Here is a 16889-nt window from a genome sequence, read left to right as displayed (position 1 = left end):
ATTACTAATCAGCAGGAAGAGAGAGCTCTGACTGGCTGCTAACTCCTTGTTATATAGTCAAACATCCATAGGTGGGAAAAGAGATCTGGCAGTGATTATGTACCCTTCCCCAATTTTAACCAGCTGTTTAATAACCCTAACCCCACTTCTGTTGGCCACCTGTTACTAAATTAGCAATGATTAGTTAGATGTTTAAAAAGCAATTTTGGGCTGGACCAGACAATTACCACTATTTAAATGATAAAATGACAGTTTTAGGCTTGATGACAGATTGTACACAATTTAGATGATGAAATAGCAATTTTGGGTTGGACTGCACAATTGCTGCTATTTAGATGATGAAATGCCAATTTTTAGCTGGATCACAGATTTTGCAATCTCTAAATGATGAAATAGAAATTTTTGGAAGAACCACAAAATTAGCAGTCACTACATGCTGAAATGCTTATTTGTGGCCCACAACATTCTCTACACTGCACACCCCTTCACTTCCATATTCTACATTACCACCCTCTTAATTTTCTCAACTACCTAAAATTAAACCACTAGCTAAGCTGTCTAGCAGTAGCAGCGGCAGAAGCACCATCCTTAAGCTGTAGCAATTACAAAATAGCACTAACGTTACATGTCAACATTTTATATGCAGAGGGACATGTGATTTAGACTGCCAATGGCATAAGCCCTTGTGTCTAAACGTTGGGGATTTTTTCTGTACCCAAATTGGCTACCAGAACATCCACACATAAAGTTAAGAAAAAAAACAGTCCACCACTTCTCTGACCTCTCCCCACTACCTCCCCTCATCAGACACGTCTCCACGCTCATCATGCTGCACCACCATCCTAGCCAAAGTGATAATAAGGTAGAAGAAAAGCACTACTGCAACCGCGATAGTTACTGAACAAAACCAATCTTTGCCGATTTTTCAGGAAAGTGCTCTTGAATCCAAGCCCGACCCAAATGTGACAAGGCTCTTGTCGAATTTGAAATTGACGAACCTTTTTCCAACATGTTTGCTCATCTCTACTTCCATCTTCTGAGGCCTATAACATTCTAATTTTTTAGGATCCGGGGCTATGTAAGGGCTTATTTTTTGTGTCCAAATCTGCCATTTTTAATTTCACCATACTTGTGTAGATGCGATGTTTTGATCGTCTGTCATTGCATTTTAGGGCAATGTTGCAGCAACCAAAAATACCATCATTTGGGTGATTTTAATTTTTTTTCAGTTACACAGTTCACAGATTGGATTAATTTATTTGATTTTTTTATAGAGAGGACATTTCTGATAGTGGCAATGCCAAATGTCTGTAATTTGTATTGTTTTATTTTCAATGAGACAAAAAGGGAGTGCTTTGAACTTTTGTTTTTTTTTATTTTTTACATATTTTTAAACTTTTTTTTTTTATTTGTTATTGTTTTTACCAGTCCCTTTAGGGGACTTGAAGCTAACACTGTCCGGTCGCTTCTGCTATTCAGAGCTGTGCTTTGGTAAAGCTCTGAACAGCAGAAAGGTGGAAATCCCGTGAACGCTGTTGCTGAGTCAGAGTTTACAAGAACTGTGATGATAGTGAAAAGGGTGTCAAGACTACTCATTGGCACACCGTAATCACGTCATGTGACCACCAACGGTGGCAGGTAATTGCTCGCTTCCCACCTGTGCGTGTTAGAGTTTGACAGTGTGATCTAGATAGTTAACAGTTGCTGGTGGATCCAAGATCCTAATGTGCCTGTTAGCGGCACATGTTGCCTAATCAGATCACCCAACATTTGTAGGTAAATATGTGAGCAGAGTGTGTGAGCTCGCTTCAAACTCAGGGAAATGTTCAAGGACGCATCAATTCATTAATGGGCATGAAGGGGTTAAGTGTCTATATTTTTTATTTTTAACTAGAATAAAATAAGAAAATAAAAAAAATGTGCAAACAATAGTCATACATTTTGTGAGGACATTTTTATTTCTACTTAAAAAAAAACCCAACAAAAACCTAATTAATCCCTGTTCACAAAAAGAATTAGATTCAAAATGCAAAAACAAAGTATAGTCACGTGTGGTAGGCGCGCACATAATTTCTTACAGACACTGGTTCAGATTTTTGTCCTACAGAAAAGTAGTGTGCTACCTTGTTTTTTAGTTCATTAATAATAAGAAAAAAAATATATACAGTATCTATAACTGTAATTGAAATGCACCAGGTAGATATCAGCTAAACCAGCTAACTCAAAGTCCTCAAGGCCCACCAACTGAGCATGTTTTCATGATTTCCTTAGTATTGCACAAGTGATAAATGTAATCACCTGCACACGTGATTATTACAAAAACTGGGATCTACTAAGATAATCCTGAAAACATGCACTGTTGATGGGCCTTGAGGAATAGAGTTGAGTTGGGCAACACTGAGCTAAAAAATATCACTGATCAACTACACTGAGTCAACCACTGCTGCTACATCTACAATTTTGCTTTCCCTTTATCAATTGAACTTCTGAATTAGGGTACATTCACACGAGCACATTAATCGGACGAGTATAAAGCGATAAAATCTCACATTGCTCTCGGAACAATGTTATTGAATGAGGAAGAAGAGATGGTCAGCTTTTTTCTCATCCAGATTCTGGATGAGTGAAAAGTCACACCATGCTGTGAATGTCAGTGAGAGCGGTGTCACTCGCACCCATACAAGTCTATGGGTGTGATCGGACTGCACTCGGATGAAATCAGAGTGCAGTGCGATAATAGCTTCAGCTGACTATGAAGGAGTTGGGGAGATTAACCCCTCCCTCTCCTCTGGAGCTCCCTCCCCTCCCCAGCTTTGATCTGATTGCAGGATCAGATCACAGTTGCATGACAGTCGGCAGCACAGCGGGAGCCGAGGGTCATTACCATATCGCATCCAATGCACTCGCATCAGATGCCATACAATCGTGTGAATCCAGCCTTATTCTCAGACTACTACATTAATCCTCCTTAGTGCAGTGGTGGTGACAGTTTTATTTGGTGACTCACGCAAATCAAGTCACAAATTCTTTGAATTCGAAAGGACTTGTGATTTTCATAAGATTCAACACAACTTTGATTTATACTTTGCTTTTCTCTTAGTAAAGTTAAAAGAAAATGTAAAATATTATTAATATGGAAAAAAATTGATACCCTGAAATATTGATATTGTTCTCTCCCATTATACGATGGTATATCAAAAACTATGCACTAACTTTTGTACCATGAGCAATGGCTACAGTATGTAGCTTATAAGACTGTCACAAAACAGGCTTGTTTTATGTTTCCATTTCCTATTGTAAATTCTGAGCATGAGGATCTGTAAAAACCAGACTCATAAATACTCCTTGTTCTAACATAGAGTGTGCCTGCAGTACTCTAGGGATTGAGAGCTGTATATATCAAAATACAGTGCTTCACCTACATGAGTCACCATCAAGAAACATCCACTTAGAGACCATTGATAGAACTTCTTTTCAAATAGCCTAATGTTACTGATAACACACCATGTAATGTAGAAGACTCAAGATCCTTAAATTAATCAGATTAAATCTATCACTTGTTAAGAGGCTAACAGAACAAAAATTGTTAACAGAAAAAACATAATTATTGAGCATATATAAGGAGATAAAAAATGCTTAAAATAACTGAAGATTATAATATTGCTACTTTTACTTTGCATTTGTGATGTTGCTTACTGCGGTCCTACTGTTTGTCCGTAATCCAGTGCATTATTGAGAAACGCACTTAAAGGGAACCGGTCACCAGTTTTGGGGCCTATTAGCTGCGGCCACCACCAGTGAGCACTTATATACAGCATTCTAGCATCCTGTATATAAGAGCCCAGGCCACTGTGTAGAACGTAAAAATCACTTTATAATACTTACCTAAATGGTCACCGCGTTGGAGTTGGATCATATGGGTGTCTTCGTTCTCCGGTGGCGGCGCCTCCTCTATCGGATATCTTTGTCAGCCTTCTTCTGAAGCCAGGGTGCATGAGCGTTCTACATCATGCCCGCACGCCGGCATTGAGGTCCTGCGCAGGTGCACTTTGATCTGCCATGAGCAGGGCAGATCAAAGTATTGTACTGCGCCTGCGCGGGACAAACAAGTGTGTATGACGTAGTATGCATAATGCACACATGCTTCAGAAGGAGGACAAAGATGGCTGAAAGAGGAGGCGCCGACACCTGAGAACGAAGACGCCCATATGACTAAACTCCACCGCAACTACTGTTTAAGTAAGTGTTATAAAGTGATTTTTATGTTCTACACAGCGGCCTGGGCTCTTATATACAGCATGTTAGAATGCTGTATGCAAGAACCCACTGGTGGTGGCCACAACGTATAGGCCTCAAAACTGGTGACATGTTCCCTTTAAGCATTTAAATAAAATTGAAATTTTTTTTATTAAACAGTTGAAAAATATATTCATCTAGGTGCACAGGAAAGGGAAAAATAAATTGACCGTATAAGAGACACTCCATCCTGTGCCCTACCAGGCAGCGGAGGTCAGCACCCTAGGTTGCGATATGGCACCCCAACTCACCATAGAGTTACCCTACTTAACCCTGTATATTCCTGCCGGATATCTCTTTCCTGTGCATCTAGATGAATGTATTTTACTATTATTCAATTTTTGCACACTGGTTGGGATTGTTTTTAACAATATCTTAATAAAGTATTAGTTATTTTCAAGGGAAAATGTTATGCTATGACACATTTACATATTACCCTTAGTAATTTGAATTTTCATTTTTTACATATATATCTATATATATATATATCTATACATATATATATGTATGTATACATACATATATATATATATATATATATATATATATATATATATATATATAATTATGGAGATGAGTGCCTGTTTGTTTTGCTTGGATTTTACTGGAAAAATTTAATTTACATAATTCTTTGCAGATTTAACACTCATTATTATACTATAGGGTCTCTACAGTCCCGGGAGCATAATAACAGTAAGACATAAAAATAAAAAGCAATTGCTTATACTTACCTCTCCTGCTGTTCCCTGCCTTATGTCTAATCCCCAAAGCTGGAGAGGAGAGACGGGGTAATTCCTCGCTGCTGCTGAAGTAATAGACTGTTAATTTTAATCAATTCTTCTGTAATTTTACAGGTCTACGCGTTTCAGAGGTCAAAAGCCTCCTTCATCAGGACATAGGAAAAATCAACAATGCATTGTTGATTTTTCCTTTGCCCTGTTGAAGGAGGCTTTTGACCTCTGAAACGTGTAGACCTGTAAAATAAAGAAGAATTTAATAAATCAACAGTCTATTACTTTGGCAGCAGAGCGGAATTGGTCGGTGGTTGACCTCCACCTTGCTTTGCACCCCAATTTGGGATGTATTCCATCTGTCTAGATTTTGGCGGTTGGTGACTGTTCACATTAAGTCATCAGGCTTTGTCCACAGGCTATTTACTTCATGCAGCATTTGCTTGGACCTGTCCCGCCCACAGCCATGACTCAGTCATGGGTACGGGATTGAAATAGACCAGGTGAGTGCTGCTAAGAGCAGTTCTACTATTCATATGTGAGGCCGTATGGCACATTTTATAAAAATATTTTAGTGTAGGACTGCTTCAAATGAGATTTGCCGTGACGTGGCGAAGCAGCTCAAGAAATTGCAATTTTTTGCCAAAAATCTCAAAATTTTTAAAATAAGTACAGTTTGGAATGTTTAGTGCTGTAGTGCACATTTGGTGCTGCTTTTTTGTTTTTTCTTCATTGAATTGGTCGGTGGTTGACCTCCACCTTGCTTTGCACCCCAATTTGGGATGTATTCCATCTGTCTAGATTTTGGCGGTTGGTGACTGTTCACATTAAGTCATCAGGCTTTGTCCACAGGCTATTTACTTCATGCAGCATTTGCTTGGACCTGTCCCGCCCACAGCCATGACTCAGTCATGGGTACCGGATTGAAATAGACCAGGTGAGTGCTGCTAAGAGCAGTTCTACTATTCATATGTGAGGCCGTATGGCACATTTTATAAAAATATTTTAGTGTAGGACTGCTTCAAATGAGATTTGCCGTGACGTGGCGAAGCAGCTCAAGAAATTGCAATTTTTTGCCAAAAATCTCAAAATTTTTAAAATAAGTACAGTTTGGAATGTTTAGTGCTGTAGTGCACATTTGGTGCTGCTTTTTTGTTTTTTCTTCATTGAATTGGTCGGTGGTTGACCTCCACCTTGCTTTGCACCCCAATTTGGGATGTATTCCATCTGTCTAGATTTTGGCGGTTGGTGACTGTTCACATTAAGTCATCAGGCTTTGTCCACAGGCTATTTACTTCATGCAGCATTTGCTTGGACCTGTCCCGCCCACAGCCATGACTCAGTCATGGGTACGGGATTGAAATAGACCAGGTGAGTGCTGCTAAGAGCAGTTCTACTATTCATATGTGAGGCCGTATGGCACATTTTATAAAAATATTTTAGTGTAGGACTGCTTCAAATGAGATTTGCCGTGACGTGGCGAAGCAGCTCAAGAAATTGCAATTTTTTGCCAAAAATCTCAAAATTTTTAAAATAAGTACAGTTTGGAATGTTTAGTGCTGTAGTGCACATTTGGTGCTGCTTTTTTGTTTTTTCTTCAATATCTTAATAAAGTATTAGTTATTTTCAAGGGAAAATGTTATGCTATGACACATTTACATATTACCCTTAGTAATTTGAATTTTCATTTTTTACATATATATCTATATGTATATCTATACATATATATATATGTATGTATACATATATATATATATATATATATATATATATATATATATATATATATATAATTATGGAGATGAGTGCCTGTTTGTTTTGCTTGGATTTTACTGGAAAAATTTAATTTACATAATTCTTTGCAGATTTAACACTCATTATTATACTATAGGGTTTCTACAGTCCCGGGAGCATAATAACAGTAAGACATAAAAATAAAAAGCAATTGCTTATACTTACCTCTCCTGCTGTTCCCTGCCTTATGTCTAATCCCCAAAGCTGGAGAGGAGAGACGGGGTAATTCCTCGCTGCTGCTGAAGTAATAGACTGTTAATTTTAATCAATTCTTCTGTAATTTTACAGGTCTACGCATTTCAGAGGTCAAAAGCCTCCTTCATCAGGACATAGGAAAAATCAACAATGCATTGTTGATTTTTCCTTTGCCCTGTTGAAGGAGGCTTTTGACCTCAGAAACGTGTAGACCTGTAAAATAAAGAAGAATTTAATAAATCAACAGTCTATTACTTTGGCAGCAGAGCGGAATTACCCCGTCTCTCCTCTCCAGTATTGAAGTTTAACCCTCGTGGGGCCATAGCAGCCTCCATTATCTCTGGCTTGAATAGGTGTTGTGACTTACAAATCCTCTTTAGGTGATTGTCATTCATTGTACATCTTTCCTTAATATCTGGTAAGACCCTATTGTGCGTTTTTTCCTCAGCTTTTTATTTTGTCTAATCCCTGGTGCCTCCATCGTGCTGCTTCTTGAGCCCGGTATTCACTATAGACTGTGAAGCAGAAGCATTTGCAGTGAACTTAAAGACCTGCTCATGTCTGGAGCTCATGGCCTAAAGTCAACACTGGGCCAAGGAGGTGGTGCAATATAGGCACAGAAGACTGGACAAATTCAGGCAGTGTAGATGTAAGAAGTTGGCAAAAAGCTAAATAGAAAAAGAAGCATACTCACCTTACCGTTAACATTTCTGGTCATTCTTACTGCTTCTTGCCTGCTTTCCAGTCTTCCGTCACATTGCATCTCTGGCTCAGTATTCACTCATGGCCGGGACATCCAAGTGTGAGTTTGCCCCAGTACATGCACAATGAACTCTGGGCATACTCACAGCTGGAAACCCCAGTCTATACTGAAAACTGTGCCAGAGATGTGATGCGACATAGGCATTGAGAACCAGATAGCAAGCATGGAGCAGTGTGGACAGTTGAAGAGATGAGTGGTGAAATGAGTATGGGTTTTTTCAATATATTTTTAATAGTAATGATTCAGCACTATCATGTTCAGGTTCTCAGTATTTGTTAAGAACAATTGGATGCTCAGATGGGCACGACTCAAGCACCTGAGTATAGAAGAAGTCAGTAGGCGACTAAACAATTTTTCCAGGACATCTTCTAGAAAAATGCTCGAGTCCTCCAATGACTTCTATTATACTCAGGTGCTAAAGTCGCGAGGATCCAATTGCTCTTAACAAGAAATGAGCACCCTGGCATGATAATGCTTGTGCATCACTAATTTTGTCTGCTCTGTTTTGTTCAACTGAATTTATTGCTCCTGAATTTGTGTGGACCAAATTACAAAAAATTCAATTCTACAAAACGGGGATTTTTTTAAATTCCATTAGAATTTAATCTAAAAAAAAATAGGTCACTGCCATTTTACACAAAAGAAAACTTTGCATTAGCCAGAGAAGGATATCATGACCTAAGGCACAGCAACGTGGACTTATCCATAATGGAGCAGACCATAATGAAGAAGTTGCAGCTATAACACTAATTGGCATAGCACAGCCAATGAAGAGAAGCTGTCATGGTTTGAATAAAAGTAGTTTGCGTTAAACTAGCAGCCAATTTTTGATGAATCTGGATAGTGAGAGGTTGTCACAGCTCAAAGCTTACGTATAGAAATAGGTCAAGAAAGCCTTAAAGGGGATATCTGTTATTTTTTTTTTACACTGTGCTTAAGATCTAATCAACAGGTAGTTACTATCTACCTGCCTGTTGTGCCTGCAGCAATTATCCACTGGAAAAAGAGTGGTAACAGACCGCTCCACTTCTATTGCGCTCTACTCTCTTGACAGAGCGTAACTTACGATGGCATGCTATTTGACAGTTGGATTAATGTGATTTAATTGCGGTTAGCTGGCTTTCAATCAGCATAATGATGGCAGTCAAACCACATTGACATAGCAGCCCAAAAGAATAAGAGCTGCTCTTTTGATGTGGAGAAGCTGACTCCATGGCCGGGACAGTCAATGACCGCTCTATGATGGTGTCAGGTACAACAGACAGGTAATTGGCTCTGATAGCAACTACCTGCCTGTTAGTTTTTAAGCACATAGTAAAAAGGTAAAAGGACCAGACCACGCCAAGTGTTTAAGGTGGTTGTCTGGTTTTGTGTTAAAGAAGTTGTTCACTCATTTTTATTATTTGCTAGATTGATATAACCTTGAGAAACAATGTTTCTCTCAAATACCTTGCGTTGGCAATAGTGCCTGTGAGCGGTGCTACTGCGGACCGCTTTTCCCAATTGCATGACCCCTGGAGCTATGTGACCTTGGGGAATCAGTGATGTCACATCAACTTTCTGTTCACCTGACATCACCACGGCCGTCTCCAGTCTCCGTGAGTGACTGCGTGGAGTTTCACTGCTCAGCAAAGCCCAGCATCTCTCCTGCTTGCAGCGCTCTGCAGTGAGGAAGGAGGGAGCAGGAGATGCTGGGCTCTCATGCTGGGCTGTGCTGAGTGGTGAAATGCCACCCACAGTCCAGTCACTCATGGAGGCTGGGGCTGGCCGCGGTTATGTCAGGTGAACAGGAAGTTAATGAGACATCATTGGATCCCAGAGGTCACACGATGGGGAAGAGCGATCCGCAATAGTTACGCTCACATGCACTATTGCCAATGCAAGGTATTTGAGAGAAACATTGTTTCTTAACATAATATCAATGTGGCCAATAATGAAAAGGGGTGAACCACCCCTTTATATGTCTAAGTATGTCTATCTATAAGTTACTGCAGTTTACACGCTGTCAAGATTCACCAGTATTGCTGGTGAGAGTGGTGGTCATATGATTGCAAGAATGTGATCTGCATACGTGCGATTATGTGCCTATTAAATTAACTTGTATTGAGAGAAGCCAGGCATGTCTGTTCAAAATGTAAATGTCCTAATCACAAACTTAAAATCACAGTACTGTCCACTCTCACAGGCATTTCCTGACCTCAGACTGTTATCAGAACACCGGACAACCTTTTATAAACACTGAAAAAACATTACATTGTGTGTGTGTGTGTGTGTGTGTGTTAGGACAACAGTGAAATATAGCAACCATCAATTTACCAATAGCCATAACTGTTACAGTCACTTTGACGTTAACAAGGATTTGTATGATTTAAGGAGCTTGAAAGGGGTTCAGTACAATACTAAGAAACCTTAGACTGTTACGAATTTGTTTTCGCGGCAATTGGAGGCTTTTAAATACTTGTGTTTTGTGGCAAGTTGTTTCACTGTGAGTCCAATTTTTTCTAAAGTCAGTAAAGCAAACTAATTTGAACTTCAAAATCTTTGCTCATTTTTAAGAGTTGAGTAAGAAAATTATGATAGTCTCTTTTCTTTTTTTTTTTTTTTTAAAACTGCAAATCATTTTATTAAACACTATTAAATCCACCATTAAAACATTTCCAAATACTAAACAATATAAAATACTGTAAATTATGAAACAAAAAGGCTTTTTCTCCAATTGATATATCTCTGGTTTTGATCCCTCATGAGGCTATATTTCTGTAACTACTCAGAATATCTGCACTCACTAACATGCCCTAATTATGAAGGACAACATGACACAAAGTGATAGGAAGACTAACAGGGGAAGAAAACACAGAAAGGATAGAAGGGAAGGCTACAGAAACATAGTCCAGATGAGTCACTAATATAGGGAAGGTATTTTAGCTGCTGAGTACTTAAAGGGAACCTGCCACCAGAATTTTCCCTTATAACCTGCGGCCAGCACCAGTGAGGCCCTTATATATAGCATTCTAGAACACCTTATATAAGATCCCAGGCCACCCTGTAGAACCTAAAAAAGCACTTTTATAATATTCACCTAGGGGGGTGGTCCGGTCCGATGGGTGTCACTGCTTTCTGATCCGAGGCATCCTCTCTGTGGTGATCTCCATCCTCCTGCCCAGCCCCATGTGCATTAAGCATCCGGCATCATTCACAGAGAGGGCTCCATTGCGTTCCTGCGCATGCGCACTTTGATCTGCCTAGCTGAGGGCAGATCAAACTATTGTAGTGCGCATGTGCGGGCGGTCTTTGACCTTTTCATGTGCCTACACATTACAGTACTTTGCTCTGCCCAAAGCAGGGCAGATCAGAGTGCACATAAGCAGGAGCGCAATGGAGTCCTCTCTGTGAATGATGCCAGACATGTGATGCAGAGGCAGCTGGGCAGAAAGCACCGGACCAAAGAGCAGCGACACCCATGGACAGGACTGCCCCTTAGGTGAGTATTATAAAAGTGTTTTTTACATTCTACAGCAAGGCCTGGGCTTTTATACGCAGCATATTAGAATGATGTATATAAGAGCCCACTGTTGGTGGCCTCAACCGATAAGGGAAAAACCTGGTGACAGGTTCCCTTTAACTTACTTCAGTCTTGATAATAAGCTATCCAGTTTGCTGTTTTTCATTGATATTATGACATTGTAAATTAAGCCAATATAATGGATGATTTTTTAATTATTTTTATTTCTCCCCCTATTGTTGGTATTCCATCAACCTACTATAGTTCACATTACTACTATGCAGAGGTTGCCTGTCTCTATTGAGACTTTTAATCTTATTTACCTTGATTTACGGTAAGACACTATTATCAATTTCACATCATTAGACCTAATGTATGAATGGTTATTGGGAAAAAACATTTTCCCATGAGCAGCCCTATACAAAAAAAGAATAACTTTTTTTTCATGCCCTTTTCACTTGAAGGTTTACAAAAATATAATCTACAAAGAATGTGTTTTCTAATTTATAATTATCTTGCAATATATTACAAATTTTAATTAATTACTTTTTTCTTGTATAATTGGAATCTATTAATTTGATAAAAAAATATCTCTTTCCAATTGTTAGGAAAACTAATGATTGTGTATTATTGTGCTTGGGGAATTACGTTAAGTAAAGCTGTTTAATTATAAGTTGCTATTATGCATTGCTTCTAATTAGCTAAATAAAGCAAAATAAAGATAGAAAAATAACATTTATTTAGTCCATGTGGCATAAAAGTAAAGAATCATATCTACTGATCTTGTGATAAAAAACTAATGTCACATGGTGCATTAAAATCATTGTACTCTGAAATTTTATCAATATTAATGATCTTAGGATTTAGGAAATACTTAGGTTGCAGATACACTTGTGTTCTTGTGTCTGAGTTACTCAATATAAAAGTCACAATTTTTTATGAATTGTATGTGGTTGGTGCAGGAGCTTTTCAATTCCAATAAAAGCAAACAGTTTTTCTGATAAAACAGATTAATCAGCACGTAAGCCTATTAAATCTTCTTACACTCCAAATTGTTCTAAGATACTCGTTGTTTTAACCCCTTCATGACCGGGCGGTTATCCGTTTTTTTGTTTTGTTTTTTTTTTGCCCCCCATCCTCTTCCAAGAGTCGTAACCATTTTATTTTTCTTTCAATCTTGCCATATGAGGGCTTGTTTTTTTGCGGGACGAGTTGTACTTTTAAATTAAACTATAAGTTTTACCATATAGTGTTCTGGAAAAAGGCAAAAAAAAAATCCAAATACGGAAAAATTTAAAAAAAAGTGCAATTGCATGATTGTTTTTGGGATATTTTATTCATCGTGTTCACTATATGGTGAAATTGATGTGTCACTGTGATGCCTCAGGTCGGTACAAGTCTGTGGACATCAAACATCTATAGGTTTACTTTTATATAAAAATTCAAAAGTTTGCCAAAAAAGTGACGCACTTTTTGTGCCATTTTCTACAACCCATAGCCTTCTCATTTTTGTGTCTTGAGCTGTCATGTTTAATGGTACCATTTGTGTGCAGATGCTACTTTTTGATTGCCTGTTATTGCACTTTGCGCAAAATATACAACAACCAATAAACGTAATTAGGCATTTTGAATTTTTTTTGCTGCTACGCTATTTACCAATCATATTAATTAATTTTATATTTTGATAGATTTGGCATTTCTGAACGTGATGATTCCAAATGTGTGTATATTTTTTTATTTTTTTAACCCTTACATTTTCAATGGGGCGAATGGGGGGTGATTTGAACTTTTAGGTTTTTAATTTTTTTAATTTCTTAAAACTTTTTTCTTTACTTTTTTTATTTTACTAGTGCACTATAAGGATCAGCAGTCTGATCACTCATTCATTTCTCTGGATCAGAACAGCATTGAGGTGATGAGCAGAAATGCTCCATTCTTGTTACAACCAGTGCTCTGCCGGCTGTTACAGGAACTACGTTATGATAGCGACAGGAGTCATCACATGACCCTGTGCTACCATGACAACCATTGTCTCCCCATGATCGCCTCATGGGGCCTCCGATGGCGATGGGGAAAGGTGCATTCCCTGCTGCGACATTTTAAATTGCACTGTTACATTTTGACAGCGTGATTTAGATTGTTAACAAGCATGGGTGGATCACGGATCCACCTGCGCTTGCAAGGCAAACATGTCTGCTGTAGAAATCAGCAGACATGTGTGGAGATAACTACCAGCTCATCGCAGCAGCCAGTGGTGATCGCTCTTTCATGATTTAGGACGTACTGTTACATCTTCAAACATGAAAAGATTAAAGAAAGCTAATTTAGTGCATGTTGCACATAATTGTTTACATAGATTGTGAAATAAATTCTCAGATTTATCTAAGAAAATGAAGCTAATTCCAAAGTAAGTTCAAATAATAATAAAATACTGACAATGTGTGAAAGTAAACTAATGCAAACATAAATTATTGTTCTGATATACAGTTTATATTTCCAGCAAAAACAAATCAATTATATTATCTTGTCTGAAATTACATATTAAGTGAAACTCTAGAAAAATTTTATATATATATATATATATATATATATATATATATATATATATACATATATTATATATATATTTATCATCCAATCATGTAATTTATCTGTACTGTGTTATTAATATGGACTGTGACCAGTTTTGGTTTATTATTTATTTGCTCACTGTAAGATGTTGATATTGCTAATGTTAAGACTGGAGGTCATCTGATCTCTGCTTTTTCTGGCATTAGGAAATTTTAGTTGTAACCAATAGTTATTAGAAAGTACAAAAGTGCTCGGCTGCTCAAATCCAGCATGTTGCTTTCCTGGAAAAGGCCAACTCCAATATCGAGCACAATAGGAGTCATGGGATGTTTACCTGTCCAGAAAAAGCTCCCGGACACCACATTCCCCATCATTCAAGTGGGTTGACAGCAGACATTGCCCAGCAACTTTCAATCTGACTTCCCAGCCACCACAGTCCCTATCATCCACGTGCATCTGGCATTGCATGGCAACTTCTACTCCATGTGCGCTATCCAAATACCCCCCCGGCCAAAGTTATTGCGATTAGTTCCACTTGAGTCACTTTTCTGGAAAACAGAGAAAGACTTATTTTCCAGAATGGGGACCCGAGCAGAACTAACCATAGATAGTTAGCCTGGGGTGAACATTTGGATGGCAAACATGGAACGGAAGTTGCCGGATGATGTCAGCTGCAACTGGATGATAGAGACTGTGACCAAGAAGATGGGATGGAGGTTGCCAGGTGATATCTGCTGCCCGCTGCACATGGATAATGGGGGCTGTGGTGGCTGGGGGCTGTATCAGGGCATGTAACAAAACGAAGACTTGAGCATTTAGCTTGAGCACCTGTGGTACTCAATAAAGCACCTAGTGTCTCGAGTACCCCAATGCTTGTTCGAGTACTGAGCATTGCAGAGCATGGTAACTCATCACTAGTAGCCAAATTTAAGGCATTAAATTAATTCACAGAAACTTTATTTTGGCCAAAAGGCCAAAGTATTTTGAAGTATTTTTAGAATGGCTTTGATATGTATTGTGTTTTAAATGAAAACACTTTTACGGTATGTTCACACATTGCATTTTTGCACTTAAGTTCTCTGCATAGTTTTTGCTGTAAAAAAAATGTGGCATTTTACTCAATGATTGAATGAGATTTCTGAAAACTCATGTACATGCCACTTATTTTATCCTTGCAGATTTAATTATATTTCAGATCATGTCAATTCTTTCAACATTTTTACAGCCTTTTTGCCCTTTTAATTAAATGGGAAAATTAGCATTAAAATACACATGAAAAATCCACAGAAAGGCAGCAAAAAAAACTAATTTTCTGCAGAGTTTTCCTGACAATATTCCAGCATTTTCAGAATTTTTTTTCTGCAAATACTGAACCTATCCACATACCCTACATAGAAAATTCAGTTTAGCTAATCTATTTAAAGTTACATTTTTTTCAAAAATCGTATTATCCATGTAATTTTTCTGGGACTTATCGACTTCTCTAAAAGACTCCGAACATTGCATGAAAATGGGTTTTGACAATGTGACTAAATAAATAACTCCAAAACCACAAAATAAAAAAACACTATAAAATACTCAAAAAAATTGCTTACTGAGTTAGTATAAAAAATAAATAATAAAAATAAATTAATAACATTCTACACTTATAACTAGATACAATTTAAAAATGTATAAAATATTGCTTAAATGTTTTAGTCATAACATAGTGCATGTACACTGCTCCAGACTGCACATTTTGTTAACTTCTAATGATTATCCTTAGGCAAAATATGCTAAACTCTTCCTAAATACAGTAAATTCAGCTGTAAAATGTGCTGTTTATTCAGACACAGCAAATTTCACACTTAGAATAAAATAAAAATAAATAATTAAAACATTGGTAAAACATTAAATCTTAAGAAACATCAGGAATAAAAACAAAAAAGGTATGTAAAATAGGATGCAATGACAGAAAAAAAAGAAAGAATGTGAACAATGTTAATGTAACTAACAATATAAATAAATGGAAAAAGTTAGAGCTATTTTTACACAGCTCTAAAATTTAAATTTTATTTTGACTAAGCTTAAGTCTAATTGTTTTGCATAAAAGTATATATATATATATATATATATATATATATATATATATATATATATATATATATATATATATATATATATATATATATGTATATACACAGTGGAAATTAGAAGTTTACATGCACTAGCTAAAACAAAAATCTGCAAGTTTCTGACATGTAATCAGAATAAACATTTCCCATTTTAGGTCAATTAAGAACCAACACTATTTATATTTGCCAAATGCCAGAATAATGAGAGAGAGAGAATGTTATAAGGCATTTTTATTACTTTCTGCAGTCAAAAGTTTGCATACACTAAAGGCCCCATTACACGCAACGACATCGCTAACGAGATATCGCTGGGGTCATGGAATTTGTGACACACATCCGGCGTCGTCAGCGACATTGTTGCGTGTGACACCTATGAGCGACCGGTAACGATCCGAAAAAAGGGAAAAATCGTTGATTGTTGACACGTTGTTACTTTTCAAAAAATCGTTGATCTTTTAGGACGCAGGTTGTTCGTCGTTCCTGAGGCAGCACACATCGCTATGTGTGACACCTCGGGAATGACGAACAACAGTGCTCCTGCGTCCTCTGGCAACGAGGTGAGAGTGACGTTAATGCGGCTGCTCTCCATCCCTCCGCTTCAATTGGTGGCCCGCTGTGTGACGTCACTGTGATGCTGTACGAACCTCCCTCTTAAAAAAGAGTTTTGTTCGGCGGCCACAGCGACGTTGTTAGGAAGGTATGTGTGCGTGATGCGTACTAGCGACATTGTTTGCCACGGGCAGTGATTTGCCCTTGATGCACGCACGACGGGGGGCGGGTGCAACGTGTAAAGCGACCTTAAGAGTACTATGTCTTTAAATAATATCGGACAGCCCATGTGATGATGTCATGTCTTTGGAAGCATCTGATAGATTTATTGGCAACATCTGAGTTAATTAGAGACACAACTGTGGATGTATTTT

At 37.9% G+C, this 16889-nt stretch overlaps 1 protein-coding gene across 7 annotated transcripts in view; it reads right to left on the bottom strand.

Annotated features, from left to right (window-relative positions):
• Positions 1-16889, bottom strand: part of CSMD3 (CUB and Sushi multiple domains 3) — a 2007504-nt gene that overhangs the window by 1239857 nt on the left and 750758 nt on the right. The window lies entirely within an intron of this gene.

The sequence above is a fragment of the Anomaloglossus baeobatrachus genome, chromosome 6, assembly GCF_048569485.1.
Source record: "Anomaloglossus baeobatrachus isolate aAnoBae1 chromosome 6, aAnoBae1.hap1, whole genome shotgun sequence".
NCBI classification, from domain to species: Eukaryota; Metazoa; Chordata; class Amphibia; order Anura; family Aromobatidae; genus Anomaloglossus; species Anomaloglossus baeobatrachus.
This window is presented reverse-complemented; position numbering and strand designations above follow the sequence as displayed.